The sequence below is a fragment of the Bombina bombina genome, chromosome 5 (genome assembly GCF_027579735.1).
Source record: "Bombina bombina isolate aBomBom1 chromosome 5, aBomBom1.pri, whole genome shotgun sequence".
Classification (NCBI taxonomy): Eukaryota; Metazoa; Chordata; class Amphibia; order Anura; family Bombinatoridae; genus Bombina; species Bombina bombina.
In genome coordinates, this window is record NC_069503.1 from 476,585,085 (window position 1) to 476,599,732 (window position 14,648).

The 14,648-nt window shown below is 42.6% G+C and overlaps 1 protein-coding gene across 1 annotated transcript in view; it reads right to left on the reverse strand.

Annotated features, from left to right (window-relative positions):
• The window catches only part of LOC128660487 (mucin-12), a 770,239-nt gene that overhangs the window by 699,922 nt on the left and 55,669 nt on the right, over window positions 1–14,648 (reverse strand). Inside the window, exons 2-5 of the mRNA XM_053714362.1 lie at window positions 10,820–10,843; window positions 10,251–10,274; window positions 10,065–10,088; window positions 9,905–9,928 (exon numbers count right to left, since the gene is read on the reverse strand). The gene's annotated coding sequence lies outside the window, so the exon portion shown is untranslated. The remainder of the gene's footprint in view (window positions 1–9,904; window positions 9,929–10,064; window positions 10,089–10,250; window positions 10,275–10,819; window positions 10,844–14,648) is intronic.

The window sequence follows — 14,648 nt, forward strand, 5'->3', positions numbered from 1 at the left end:
CTAGTAGAATACAATGTCTGCTATCTAAATATATCGGATTAATCCCCTAAATTCCAAGTAGTAGATAGAATGAGCATGCCTTTACTGTCTCAGCTGCTGACAGTTCGGCATTGGGGATATGATACATATGGGTGAGAATTGCAAACAAAATATGGGTACAAGGTTATGGGAGCTAATGTCATAAGAGGTCCATTCAAATGTGGATGCAAAGAATTTTGAGTAGCCTCTGGTTTTCTAAATTGGTTATACCTAACACAAAGAGGCCATATGCATAAGTGTATTGTCTATCTCGTGATTAACCTCTATAACATCTAGTAGTATAGATAAGTTAAAGCATCATGTGCCTATGTTTGTGTCTTACACTAAATATAAATGATATTGAATACATTAGCTGTAAACATTGGACATAGAGGGTTATACATACCTTTAACCTATTACAAATGATTTGTTTTAGACTCTAGTATATACACATATAAAGATAACCAGAGCTACGAAATCTGTCCCAACATAGGGTGTAATATCCAACATAGGGTGTAATATTTGTTACAGTGTCCAAACATTTACCGTCTCTCAAACTTCAGGCTTTAGTGCCACAATTAGGATTCTTGTATGCTAGAGTTGAATAAGTAAATAAAATTTAGCTGTAAAGTAAAGAGTTCCCAGAGAGAGATGGTTATAAAAGAGCAGTCCCAGTGTTCATCTGTAAGCAACTTAAGAAAAATTAAGATACTTCTCTTGAATCGTCTCCCATATCTCTTGTGCAAATCAATTATCACAGCACCCAAGGTTCAAGCCTAAAGTCTGTCATCAAGAGTTAGTAGTGCAGCTAAAAAAGGTATTGAGGATGGAGTGTTGAAGTAGCCTTGACACGGCACCTGAATTTAGAATGCCAGGGTAATTCAGAGAGGGGTAGAGCACGCTGTAGGTAGTGAGGTATCATGGGCAGCATTCTTTAAACCTACTCCTACTTGCTCGCCAAGAGAGGCCCTAGTAGGGGCATTGAAACTCATGTTAGGTGAGTGACCATTTGAGTGTCCAGGCTCCGGTAAGCAGCCATATCGTGAGTACCGCCAGGATGCCATACCAAAACAAATTTCTCCACTCCTCGCATCCCCATATAGAGCTATGGACTGAAGTTGGTAAGATAGCATATTCCCACCGCTCAGGCATGACATTTCTAATGATGTAGCAAGATCAGTTTTCCGTTTTACGGCAACAGCCTTTTCTGCATCTCCGGAGCACTGAAGGACAGCACTCTCCACAGTCGGCCCAGGTATAATCTCTGCCTCCGACTTTGTTTCAGATCCATTCCACTCACGCATGGCGTTGGGTCCTAAATATTCCGATAATTCTCCAGAAGTCACAGGTCTCCTCATCTGGGGATGTAGCGTGGGTAGAAATTTCTTTGAGAAAGCGCAGATTAGTTCCCCCTGCGGGTAAGAGATGGGGAGATCCAAACCATCTGTTTCCGTCTCGCAGGTTATAGGATCACCAATTAGTCCCGTTATGTTCAGACTTGTGTGCTCCAGATTAAAAACTCTTATTGTTTTGGGCAGTTATCAGGATAACACATATCTCTTGTTCTAGGCTCCGAGAATGTTCCTCTACAGCTGTATAGGCTCGAAAGCCTACTACCAATTAAACATATTAGGTGATGTGCATCTCTGTAATGAGAAGGGGTGTGGTCTAATGACATCAACACCCTATATCAGGTGTGCATAATTATTAGGCAACTTCCTTTCCTTTGGCAAAATGGGTCAAAAGAAGGACTTGACAGGCTCAGAAAAGTCGAAAATAGTGAGATATCTTGCAGAGGGATGCAGCACTCTTAAAATTGCAAAGCTTCTGAAGCGTGATCATCGAACAATCAAGCGTTTCATTCAAAATAGTCAACAGGGTCGCAAGAAGCGTGTGGAAAAACCAAGGCGCAAAATAACTGCCCATGAACTGAGAAAAGTCAAGCGTGCAGCTGCCAAGATGCCATTTGCCACCAGTTTGGCCATATTTCAGAGCTGCAACATCACTGGAGTGCCCAAAAGCACAAGGTGTGCAATACTCAGAGACATGGCCAAGGTAAGAAAGGCTGAAAGACGACCACCACTGAACAAGACACACAAGCTGAAACGTCAAGACTGGGCCAAGAAATATCTCAAGACTGATTTTTCTAAGGTTTTATGGACTGATGAAATGAGAGTGAGTCTTGATGGGCCAGATGGATGGGCCCGTGGCTGGATTGGTAAAGGGCAGAGAGCTCCAGTCCGACTCAGACGCCAGCAAGGTGGAGGTGGAGTACTGGTTTGGGCTGGTATCATCAAAGATGAGCTTGTGGGGCCTTTTCAGGTTGAGGATGGAGTCAAGCTCAACTCCCAGTCCTACTGCCAGTTTCTGGAAGACACCTTCTTCAAGCAGTGGTACAGGAAGAAGTCTGCATCCTTCAAGAAAAACATGATTTTCATGCAGTACTCCACAGCGTGGCTGGCAAGAAAGGGTATAAAAGAAGAAAATCTAATGACATGGCCTCCTTGTTCACCTGATCTGAACCCCATTGAGAACCTGTGGTCCATCATCAAATGCGAGATTTACAAGGAGGGAAAACAGTACACCTCTCTGAACAGTGTCTGGGAGGCTGTGGTTGCTGCTGCATGCAATGTTGATGGTGAACAGATCAAAACACTGACAGAATCCATGGATGGCAGGCTTTTGAGTGTCCTTGCAAAGAAAGGTGGCTATATTGGTCACTGATTTGTTTTTGTTTTGTTTTTAAATGTCAGAAATGTATATTTGTGAATGTTGAGATGTTATATTGGTTTCACTGGTAAAAATAAATAATTGAAATGGGTATATATTTGTTTTTTGTTAAGTTGCCTAATAATTATGCACAATAATAGTCACCTGCACACACAGATATCCCCCTAAAAACAGAATTTATGCTTACCTGATAAATTACTTTCTCCAACGGTGTGTCCGGTCCACGGCGTCATCCTTACTTGTGGGAATATCTCTTCCCCAACAGGAAATGGCAAAGAGTCCCAGCAAAGCTGGCCCTATAGTCCCTCCTAGGCTCCGCCCACCCCAGTCATTCGACCGACGGACAGGAGGAAAAATATAGGAGAAACCATATGGTACCGTGGTGACTGTAGTTAGAGAAAATAATTAATCAGACCTGATTAAAAAACCAGGGCGGGCCGTGGACCGGACACACCGTTGGAGAAAGTAATTTATCAGGTAAGCATAAATTCTGTTTTCTCCAACATTGGTGTGTCCGGTCCACGGCGTCATCCTTACTTGGGAACCAATACCAAAGCTTTAGGACACGGATGAAGGGAGGGAGCAAATCAGGTTACCTAAACGGAAGGCACCACGGCTTGCAAAACCATTCTCCCAAAAATAGCCTCCGAAGAAGCAAAAGTATCAAATTTGTAAAATTTGGCAAAAGTGTGCCGTGAAGACCAAGTCGCTGCCTTACATATCTGATCAACAGAAGCCTCGTTCTTGAAGGCCCATGTGGAAGCCACAGCCCTAGTGGAGTGAGCTGTGATTCTTTCAGGAGGCTGCCGTCCGGCAGTCTTGTAAGCCAATCGGATGATGCTTTTAAGCCAAAAGGAAAGAGAGGTAGAAGTCGCTTTTTGACCTCTCCTTTTACCAGAATAGACGACAAACAGAGAAGATGTTTGTCTGGAATCTTTTGTAGCTTCTAAATAGAATTTTAGAGCACGGACTACCTCCAAATTGTGTAACAAACGTTCCTTCTTTGAAACTGGATTCGGACACAAAGAAGGTACAACTATCTCCTGGTTAATATTTTTGTTAGAAACAACCTTTGGAAAAAAAAACCAGGCTTAGTACGCAAAACCACCTTATCTGCATGGAACACCAGATAGGGCGGAGAACACTGCAGAGCAGATAACTCTGAAACTCTTCTAGCAGAAGAAATAGCAACCAAAAACAAAACTTTCCAAGATAACAACTTAATATCTATGGAATGTAGAGGTTCAAACGGAACCCCTTGAAGAACTGAAAGAACTAGATTTAAACTCCAGGGAGGAGTCAAAGGTCTGTAAACAGGCTTGATCCTAACCAGAGCCTGAACAAATGCTTGAACATCTGGCATAGCTGCCAGTCGTTTGTGTTGTAAGACAGATAAAGCAGAAATCTGTCCCTTTAGAGAACTCGCAGATAATCCTTTATCCAAACCTTCTTGCAGAAAGGAAAGAATCTTAGGAATTTTTACCTTATTCCAAGGGAATCCCTTGGATTCACACCAGCAGATATATCTTTTCCATATTTTATGGTAAATCTTTCTAGTTACCGGTTTTCTGGCCTGAACCCGAGTATCAATCACAGAATCTGAAAACCCGCGCTTTGATAGAATCAAGCAATTCAATCTCCAAGCCGTCAGCTGGAGGGAGACCAGATTTGGATGTTCGAATGGACCCTGAACAAGAAGGTCCTGTCTCAAAGGTAGCTTCCATGGTGGAACCGATGACATATTCACCAGGTCTGCATACCAAGTCCTGCGTGGCCACGTAGGAGCTATCAAGATCACCGAGACCCTCTCCTGTTTGATCCTGGCTACCAGCCTGGGAATGAGAGGAAACGGTGGGAACACATAAGCTAGGTTGAAGGTCCAAGGCGCTACTAGTGCATCCACTAGAGTCACCTTGGGATCCCTGGATCTGGACCCGTAGCAAGGAACCTTGAAGTTCTGACGAGACGCCATCAGATCCATGTCTGGAATGCCCCATAATTGAGTCAACTGGGCAAAAATCTCCGGGTGGAGTTCCCACTCCCCCGGATGGAATGTCTGACGACTCAGATAATCCGCTTCCCAGTTTTCCACACCTGGGATGTGGATCGCAGATAGATGGCAGGAGTGATTCTCCGCCCATTGTATTATTTTGGTTACTTCTTTCATCGCCAGGGAACTCCTTGTTCCCCCCTGATGATTGATATACGCAACAGTCGTCATGTTGTCTGATTGGAATCTTATGAATCTGGCCTTTGCAAGCTGAGGCCAAGCCCTGAGAGCATTGAATATCGCTCTTAGTTCCAGAATGTTTATCGGGAGAAGAGACTCTTCCCGAGACCATAGTCCCTGAGCTTTCAGGGATTCCCAGACCGCACCCCAGCCCACTAGACTGGCGTCGGTCGTGACAATGACCCACTCTGGTCTGCGGAAGCTCATTCCCTGGGATAGGTGGTCCAGGGATATCCACCAACGGAGTGAATCTCTGGTCTTCTGATCTACTTGAATCACTGGAGACAAGTCTGTATAGTCCCCATTCCACTGTTTCAGCATGCACAGTTGTAATGGTCTTAGATGAATTCGCGCAAAAGGAACTATGTCCATTGCTGCAACCATCAACCCTACTACTTCCATGCACTGAGCTATGGAAGGACGTGGAACAGAATGAAGAACTTGACAAGTGCTTAGAAGTTTTGACTTTCTGACGTCTGTCAGAAAGATCCTCATTTCTAAGGAATCTATTATTGTTCCCAGGAAGGGAACTCTTGTTGACGGAGACAGAGAACTTTTTTCTATGTTCACCTTCCATCCGTGAGATCTGAGAAAGGCCAGAACGATGTCTGTATGAGCCTTTGCTTTTGAAAGGGACGACGCTTGTATAAGAATGTCGTCCAAGTATGGTACTACTGCAATGCCCCTCGGTCTTAGAACCGCTAGAAGGGACCCGAGTACCTTTATGAAAATCCTTGGAGCAGTGGCTAATCCGAATGGGAGGGCCACAAACTGGTAATGTTTGTCCAGAAAGGCGAACCTTAGGAACTGATGATGTTCTTTGTGGATAGGAATATGTAGGTACACATCCTTTAGATCCACGGTAGTCATAAATTGACCTTCCTGGATAGTGGGTAGAATCGTTCGAATGGTTTCCATTTTGAACGATGGTACCCTGAGAAATTTGTTTAGGATCTTTAAATCCAGAATTGGTCTGAAGGTTCCCTCTTTTTTGGGAACTACGAACAGATTTGAGTAAAATCCCATTCCTTGTTCCGTCATTGGAACTGGGTGTATCACTCCCATCTTTAGCAGGTCTTCTACACAATGTAAGAACGCCTGTCTCTTTATTTGGTTTGAGGATAAGTGAGACATGTGGAACCTTCCCCTTGGGGGTAGTTCCTTGAATTCCAGAAGATAACCCTGAGAAACTATTTCTCGCGTCCAGGGATCCTGAACATCTCTTGCCCAAGCCTGAGCAAAGAGAGAGAGTCTGCCCCCTACTAGATCCGGTCCCGGATCAGGGGCTACCCCTCCATGCTGTTTTGGTAGCAGCAGCAGGCTTCTTGGCCTGTTTACCCTTGTTCCAGCCTTGCATTGGTTTCCAAGCTGGTTTAGTCTGGGAAGCGTTACCCTCTTGTCTAGAGGCTGGAGAGTTGGAAGCCGGTCCGTTCCTGAAATTGCGAAAGGAATGAAAATTAGACTTATTCTTGGCTTTGAAAGGTCTATCTTGTGGGAGGGCGTGGCCCTTTCCCCCAGTGATGTCTGAGATAATCTCTTTCAATTCTGGCCCAAAGAGAGTTTTACCCTTGAAGGGGATGTTAAGCAATTTTGTCTTGGATGATACATCCGCTGACCAAGACTTTAGCCAAAGCGCTCTGCGCGCCACAATTGCAAACCCTGAATTTTTCGCCGCTAATCTAGCTAATTGCAAAGCGGCATCTAAAATAAAAGAGTTAGCCAACTTAAGTGCGTGAACTCTGTCCATAACCTCCTCATATGGAGTCTCTCTACTGAGCGACTTTTCTAGTTCCTCGAACCAGAACCACGCTGCTGTAGTGACAGGAACAATGCACGAAATGGGTTGTAGAAGGTAACCTTGCTGTACAAAAATCTTTTTAAGCAAACCTTCCAATTTTTTATCCATAGGATCTTTGAAAGCACAACTATCTTCGATAGGAATAGTAGTGCGCTTGTTTAGAGTAGAAACTGCCCCATCGACCTTAGGGACTGTCTGCCATAAGTCCTTTCTGGGGTCGACCATAGGAAATAATTCCTTAAATATAGGAGGGGGAACAAAAGATATGCCGGGCTTCTCCCACTCCTTATTCACTATGTCCGCCACCCGCTTGGGTATAGGAAAAGCGTCGGGTGCACCGGAACCTCTAGGAACTTGTCCATCTTGCATAATTTTTCTGGAATGACCAAGTTGTCACAATCATCCAGAGTAGATAACACCTCCTTAAGCAGTGCGCGGAGATGTTCTAATATAAATTTAAATGTCACAACATCAGGTTCAGCCTGTTGAGAAATTTTTCCTGAATCTGAAATTTCCCCATCTGACAAAACCTCCCTCATGGCCCCTTCAGATTGGTGTGAGGGTATGACAGAACAATTATCATCAGCGCCCTCCTGCTCTTCAATGTTTAAAACAGAGCACTCGCGCTTTCTCTGATATGTAGGCATTTTGGATAAAATATTTGCTATGGAGTTATCCATTACAGCCGTCAATTGTTGTATGGTAATAAGCATTGGCGCGCTAGAAGTACTAGGGGCCTCCTGCGTGGGCAAAACTGGCGTAGACACAGAAGGAGATGATGTAGAACCATGTCTACTCCCTTCATCTGAGGAATCATCTTGGGCAATTTCATTATCTGTGGCAGTACTGTCCTTACTTTGTTTGGACGCTATGGCACAATTATCAAACAATTTTGAAGGGGGAGACACATTGGCTTTCATACATATAGAACATAGCTTATCTGAAGGCACAGACATGTTAAACAGGCTTAAACTTGTCAATAAAGCACAAAAACCGTTTTAAAACAAAACCGTTACTGTCTCTTTAAATTTTAAACAGAGCACACTTTATTACTGAATATGTGAAAAAATATGAAGGAATTCTTCAAAATTTACCAAAATTTCACCACAGTGTCTTAAAGCATTAAAAGTATCGCACACCAATTTTCAGAGCTTTAACCCTTAAAATAACGAAACCGGAGCCGGTTACAGATTTAACCCCTATACAGTCCCAGCTACAGCCTTTGCTGTGACTTTACCAAGCCCAGAGGGGAATATGATACCAAATGACGCCTTCTAGGAACTTTTCCAACTACTTTCAGGTCCTCACACATGCATCTGCATGTCTTGCACTCAAAAACAACTGCGCAGTAATGGCGCGAAAATGAGGCTCAGCCTACAACTGGGAAGGCCCTTCCTGACTGGAAAAGGTGTCTAACATAGTGCCTGACGTTAAAAAACGTTCCCCAAGTTTATAAGTGTGAATTATCAGCATAAACATGTATAAAATGTCCAAATAAAGCAATCGATTTAGCCCATAAAAGTGTCTACCAGTTTTATAGCCCATATTAAGCCCTTTATTCTGTTTGAGACTAAGAAAATGGCTTACCGGTCCCCAAGAGGGGAAATGACAGCCTTCCAGCATTACACAGTCTTGTTAGAAATATGGCTAGTCATACCTTAAGCAGAAAAGTCTGCTAACTGTTTCCCCCAACTGAAGTTACTTCATCTCAACAGTCCTATGTGGAAACTGCAATTGATTTTAGTTACTGTCTGCTAAAATCATCTTCCTCTCACAAACAGAAATCTTCATCTTTTTCTGTTTCAGAGTAAATAGTACATACCAGCACAATTTTAAAATAACAAACTCTTGATAGTAGAATAAAAAAACTACAACTAAACACCACATACTCTTAACCATCTCCGTGGAGATGTTGCCTGTGCAACGGCAAAGAGAATGACTGGGGTGGGCGGAGCCTAGGAGGGACTATATGGCCAGCTTTGCTGGGACTCTTTGCCATTTCCTGTTGGGGAAGAGATATTCCCACAAGTAAGGATGACGCCGTGGACCGGACACACCAATGTTGGAGAAATAGCTATAACTAAAAACAAACTAAAAACAACTTCCAAAACTATTCAGCTTTGATATTAATGAGTTTTTTGGGTTCATTGAGAACATGGTTGTTGTTCAATAATAAAATTAATCCTCAAAAATACAACTTGCCTAATAATTCTGCACTCCCTGTAGAAGCCGGGTCATTGTCATCTCCCATCTACGTAGACCCTCCATTTTGAAATAAATAAATTTGAAAAAACTACCAAACAGCAGAGTCCCAACTTATGCTTTAGTATGGATAAATAATCCTATTACAGGATACCTTAACCCCAGAATTTGGGGAGGGGGGTTTAATTGTGCGGCAGCCCCAGACCTATGATTCACTCCTCACACAGACCTTTGATAGGGAGATCCTCTCGTTACTTGAACGTGACAGTTGTAAAATGGCTGCTAGGCCTGAGGAGATGCGTGTCTCACAGCTGTCTAAGAGAACATAAGTAAGGACGCAGTCAGGACATCCACTCTTGGCATCTGTCAGATCTCGGTGAAACAGATGATCACAAGATAATAAAATAGCATATATTTGCTGCAGGAAAGCCATACAAAATCTATCTAGTATCAGGAGCTTCACACAGATGCGTCCTACCGCACTGAGAGCAGGCTCCACCTCCCCCCAGACTCACTGAGAGGCTAACAGGACTACTTAAAAGACTAACTGAAAACTTCTGACACTTCTCTGCCAACCTCCTGTGTCGAGAGGCAAAGAATCACTGGGGGATGAGAAAAGTGGGGGAGGTATTTAAGCCTTTGACTGGGGTGTCTGTCTCCTCCTGGTGGCCAGGTTCTGTATTTCCAAAAAATAAGGAATGCAGCTGTGGACTCTCCCCGTTTATGAAGAAAATAAGTTTATGAAGTTAAAAAAAGTAACATTTTCCTTTATTTATAAACGAAAATGCAGTTTAAAAAAAAGGCGTAATATGAAATCTGAATAAGTCTTGTGATAATCTTCTATATTAGTTATAACCAACTAAATATCCAACTAGTTATACCTAAATAAACAATTAGCTTAATTAACACAGTATTGCACATCTTACCAGAATTTTTCTGTGGTACAGACTCTGTAAAGAGAAAAAGGTGTATTTATTATCATACTCATTTGGAACTACATGTTTCTCACATGCACAAGGTATTCCCTGCTGTTAATACCCCCTCCCCCCCATCCGGACATCCATGGGTGGGTCTCATGTTTCTTACCAGAATTTTTCTGTGGCACAGATGCTGTAAAGACAAAAATGTGTATTTTTTATCATACTCATTTGGAACTACAGGATGAATGTATGTTCTAAGGATGAATATGCTTGATTGGTGCATGCACAAGGTATTCCCTGCTGTTAATACCCCTCATCCGGTGACCCATAGGTGGGGTCTGATTATGCTTACCAGAACTTTTCTGTGGCACAGATGCTGTAAAGAGAAAAAGGTGTATTTATCATCATTTGGAACTAAAAGGTAAATGTATAATCTAAGGATGAATATGTTTGATTGGGGTATGTTTCTCACTCATGCAAAAGGTAATCCCTGCTGATAATAAGCTATAAAAGGACATTAAACACAATTTTTTTCCTTTCATTATTCAGACATTTTATATTCATGTCATTTTATATAACTTTACAATTGGTTTATATTATCTAATTTCTTTAGTTCTCTTTGTATACTTTGTTGAAAAGTATACCTAGGTAGGCTCAGAAGCTGCTGATTGGTGGCTGCACATACATGCATCTTCTGATTGGCTTTCAGCTACCTCCCAGTGGAGCTTTGAAGCTCCATCATCAAAGAATAACAAATGCATGAAGCAAATTTGTTAGAAGGAAATTGAAAAGTTGTTTAAAATTGTATGATCTATCTGATATGAAAAAAAATGTTGGTGTTTTATATCCCTTTAAGGTCAGCTCCTTGCCCCCTTTGCGCCCCCCCCCCTTGACAGCCATGGTGGGCCTGCTGATTCTTACCAGAAATTTTCTGCGGCACAGATGCTGTAACGAGAAAAACAATTTATTCTTACCTGATAAATTAATTTATTTCTTCGCAGTGAGAGTCCACGACCCTTACACTTGGGAATAACATCACCTGGCCACCAGGAGGACGCAAAGTCATATATCCCTCCTACTTCCCTCCCAGTAGTACTGAAAGCAAAGGAAAGAAGAAAGGACTTCCAAAACCATGTACAACCATGTTTGGGTGGGTTTGTGGACTCTCACTACCAAGATAGCAAAGAATATATCAGGTACGAATAAATTACCTTTTCTTTCAAATGGTAGTGAGAGTTCACGATCCTTACACTTGAGAACCAATACCCAAGCTAGTAAGTCCACACAACGAATGACCAGGAAAAGGTAAGGCAGGAACCACAGCCTTAAGAACCTTTCAACCAAAAGCAGCATCCAATGAGGCAAACACCTAAAAATGTTGTAAACGTGAAGTTAAACTAAGTCGCAGCTTTGCAAATTTGTTTGACAGAAACCTAGTTCTTGAACGACCAAGAGGTAGCAACTGAATAAGTGGAATGAACAGTAATCCTGACAGGTGGATCTTGGCCACCATCCAAGCAAACTCGACGAATGATACTCTTTAACCAGAATGACAAAGACAAAGACGTGGCTTTTTTACCCTGCATTTAACAGAATACACAAATAAACTAAAAGACTAACGAAATTCCTTTTAGTCTGAAGATAAGATTTAAAAGCCCTAACTACGTATAAGTTATGCAATAACCTTTCCGGTGGGGAATTTGGATTAGGACATAAGGAAGGAACTATTATTTCCTGATTAATATTTTCAGTAGACACTACCTTATGAAGAAAAAACAATTTCAGTCTTAAAACAGCCTTATCCTGGTGAAAAATCAAATAAGGAACCTCCAAACAAAGTGCTGATAACTCAGACACTCTACAAGCTGAAGAAATAGTCAACAGGAAAATAACCTTCCAGGAAAGAAACTTGATATCAAGCTTATGCATAGGTTCAAAAGGAGGATGTTGCAAAACCTTTAAAACCAAATTCAAACTTCAAGGATGAGACGGCGACTTAATCACCAGTCTGATTCTGCATAAAGATTGAAAGAAAGATTGAATGTCAGGTAATCTAGCAATTTTCTTATGCAACAGACAGACAAAGCTGAAATCTGACCCCTTAAGGAACTAGCTGAAAGACCCTCATCCAGACATTCTTGCAAAAACTGAATGTCAAGAATAACCAACAGAAAAGGAAATTTATGCTTACCTGAAAAATGTGTTTCTTTTTAGATACGATGAGTCCACGGAATTCATCCTTACTTGTGGGATTACGCCTCCTGGTCAGCAGGAGGAGGCAAAGAGCACCACAGCAGAGCTGTATATATAGCTCCTCCCTTCCCTCCTACTCCAGTCATTCTCTTTGCCCGTGTTAGTGACTTTGTTCTAGGGTGTCGCCTAGACCTGATCAGTCTCTACAGTAGGGCATTTGGTAGCTTTAAAGCAATAGGAACTGGTGGGATATAATTCTAACTGCGCCTCCTATACATATTTGCTGCCCTAATACAGATAGCCTAAGCACATTTAACTCAGGCTGATCTTTGTCCGCAGGGCTATGGGAGGGAGAGGACCTCTGAAAACCTGCTGGACTGCCATGCTGTCGCACAGCTCTCAAGGTAAGTGCTAACTTTGTATTCTGGGTCAATTAATGGATCTCAGAGAAGTGGAGCACTTTGTTTGTGTGGTCAGGGCTCCTCCCTTCCCTCCCACTCCAGTCATTCGACCGAAGTTAGGAAGAGAAAGGAAAAGCCAAGGAGCAGAAGTTTAACAAAAATAAAGACCTGTCTCATAAAATCAGGGTGGGCCGTGGACTCATCGTATCTAAAAAGAAACAAATTTATCAGGTAAGCATAAATTTCCTTTTCTTTTAAAGATACGATGAGTCCACGGATTTCATACTTACTTGTGGGATACAATACCAAAGCTATAGTACACGGATGAAATGGGAGGGACAAGACAGGTAACCTAAACGGAAGGCACCACTGCTTGAAAAACCTTTCTCCCAAAAATAGCCTCAGAAGAAGCAAAAGTATCAAATTTGAAAAATTTGGAAAAAGTGTGAAGGGACGACCAAGTCGCAGCCTTACAAATCTGTTCAACAGATGCATCGTTTTTAAAAACCCATGTGGAAGCCACAGCCATAGTAGAATGAGCCGTAATTCTTTCAGGAGGCTGCTGTCCAGCAGTCTCATATGCCAGGCGGATGATACTTCTCAGCCAAAAAGAAAGAGAGGTAGCCGTAGCTTTCTGAATAATGAAGATGATTGACGGAAATCCTTAGTTGCCTGTAAGTAAAACTTTAAGGCACGGACCACATCCCAGTTATGTAACATACGCTCCTTCTTAGAAGGATTAGGACACAAGGAAGGAACAACAATTTCCTGATTAATATTCTTATTCGAAACAACCTTCGGAAGAAAACCAGGTTTGGTACGTAAAACCACCTTATCAGAATGAAATATGAGATAAGGCGAATCACACTAACGCTGAAAGCTCAGAAACTCTTCTAGCAGAAGAAACAGCAACCAAAAACAAAACTTTCCAAAATAATAGTTTAATATCTATGGAATGCATAGGTTCAAACGGAACCCCTTGAAGAACTCGAAGAACTAAATTCAAACTCCAGGGAGGAGTAATAGGTCTAAATACAGGCTTAATCCTAGATGGAGCCTGACAAAAAGACTGAACATCTGGTACATTTGCCAAACGTTTGTGAAACAGAATTGACAAAGCTGAAATTTGTCCCTTTAAGGAACTCGCTGATAACCCTTTCTCCAATCCTTCTTGGAGAAAAGACAGAATCCTAGGAATCCTAACTTTACTCCATGAGTAACCCTTGGATTCACACCAATAAAGATATTTACGCCATATCTTATGATAGATTTTTCTAGAGACAGGCTTTCTAGCCTGTATCAAAGTATTGATAACTGAATCAGAGAATCCTCACTTAGATAAAAACAAGCATTCAATCTCCACGCAGTTAGCTGCAGAGAAATTAGATTTGGATGTTGGAAAGGACCTTACATGAGAAGGTCCTGTCTCAATGGAAGTTTCCACGGTGGCAGAGAGGACATGTCCACTAGATCCGCATACCAAGTCCTGCACGGCCACGCAGGCGCTATCAGGATCACTGAAGCTCTCTCCTGTTTGATTAGAGCAATCACGCGTGGGAGGAGAGGAAACGGCGGAAACACATAAGCTAGGCTGAACAACCAAGGAACTGCCAAGGCATCTATCAGTTCGGCCTGAGGATCCCTTGACCGGGATCCGTATCTTGGAAGCTTGGCATTCTGTCGGGATGCCATCAAATCCAATTCCAGTCTGCCCCATCTGAGAATCAATGAGGCAAATACCTCCGGGTGAAGTTCCCACTCCCCTGGATGAAAGGTCTATCTACTCCTGGGATGTAGATCGCTGACAGATGACAAGAGTGGGCCTCCGCCCAACTGATTATCTTGGATAGCTCTATCATCGCTAAGGAACTCCTTGTTCCCCCTTGATGACGACTGGAATCTGATGAATTTGGCCGAAACCAACTGAGGCCATGCCTGAAGCGCATTGAATATTGCTCTCAGTTCCAGAATATTAATTGGAAGAAGAGACTCCACTTGAGTCCAAACACCCTGAGCCTTCAGGGATTTCCAAACTGCACCCCAGCCCAGAAGGCTGGCATCTGTTGTCACTATTACCCACGAGGGTCTGCGGAAACAAGTCCCTTGGGACAGATGATCCGGCGACAACCACCAAAGAAGAGATTTTCTGGTCTCTT